Source organism: Sorex fumeus, unplaced genomic scaffold (assembly GCF_029834395.1).
Source record: "Sorex fumeus unplaced genomic scaffold, SorFum_2.1 ptg000070l, whole genome shotgun sequence".
Lineage (NCBI taxonomy): Eukaryota > Metazoa > Chordata > Mammalia > Eulipotyphla > Soricidae > Sorex > Sorex fumeus.
In genome coordinates, this window is record NW_026606127.1 from 11,719,904 (window position 1) to 11,721,261 (window position 1,358).

Consider the following 1,358-nt stretch of genomic DNA (forward strand, 5'->3'; position numbering starts at 1 on the left):
CATGAGTCTCCTTCAAGCTTGGGCAGAGTGGTCTTAAGCATACCTATGGCTGGTTGCAGAGGTCTTCAGCTGTCGGGGCTCTACTCAGGGCAGTGAGGGAAATTCACCCCTCCCCCTCCAAGGGGCCCAGGTGAGGAAAGCCAGGTGCGGGATCAGGAGACTGTCGTTTTAGACATATTTGGAATTAATTTTAGATCGAAAAGTACTTATGTGCTTAGTAATAAATTACTATACACTTTTCAATCACCTCAGAGACCCCACTCTGCTTAGAGAACTAGATTTTTAAATACAGGGCTGTTTTGCCTGTGTGTCATGACTGAGAATCACTCTCAGTAGATATGAAACTCACTATACACAAAGATGCACACAGGCTACTTTGAGTCATCTGTGTTGTTAATGTGTGTTGGCCATTAAACTTCACTGAGACCCCTTTTTCTGTCCTTTACAGGAGCCTCATGAGTCTCACCTTCCATTCAAGTTGTACTTGTAATAAGGTGGAATGAAATCATCAATATTCTCCTCACCTCTTCCTTCAGGAGAAAAATCCTACTTACATTCAAGGTGGTCGAATTGCAGACAACACCATCCACCTTTTCCTGGAGATGTACACGGGACTGAGGTGAGAACAGCAAAAGGCTCTAGTTTAATGGTCTTAATGAAGGTTTCAGGGAAGGGCATTAAACAAGACTCATATACCATCTTCCAAAAGAATTATTTTGTAAAACTGATGCCTTGGGTATGGTAAAAGATAATATGGTAAAAACCATACTTTTTTTTCTAGGACATTAAAGTTCTAAATCTATCTATTCAAGCTGCTTTGAAATATATTCCTTGATTTGGAATCACTGTCTGCCATAGGATTGAGTAAGGACAACACTCAAAGTAATAAGAAGAGAAAAATATGGAAAAATTAACTCATACTATGTTTGGTAACATATATACTAAAATTGAAACGATACAGAGATTAGCATGGTCCTTGCACAGATATGACATGCAAACTTGTAAAGTGATCCATGTTTTTGTTGCAAGAATAATTAACAGGGCGACTTTAAGCTAAGACAATCCACACAAGTACAAAAATTCTACATAAAGATAGCACAAATCCCCATCACAACAATCTCCTCAATGTCAATGGACTAAATGTGCCAATTCAGAGGCACAGAATGGGAAGATGAATTATAAAACTGAACCCAACATTCTGCTGCCTGAAGAAACACTTATGAACAATCAAAGCAACCATGGGCTCAAAGTCAAAGGCTGGAAAACAATTCTTCAAGAAAGAAACGAACACGTCCACAAAGCTGGAGTGGATATACTAGTATCAGACCATATGGACTTCAGGCTATAGGTTATAAGAG

General features: G+C 39.2%; 1 pseudogene; it reads left to right on the plus strand.

Annotated features, from left to right (window-relative positions):
- The first annotated feature begins 922 nt into the window (after positions 1–922).
- LOC130037208 (uncharacterized) lies at positions 923–1,021 on the plus strand (annotated as a pseudogene).
- Positions 1,022–1,358: the final 337 nt, after the last annotated feature.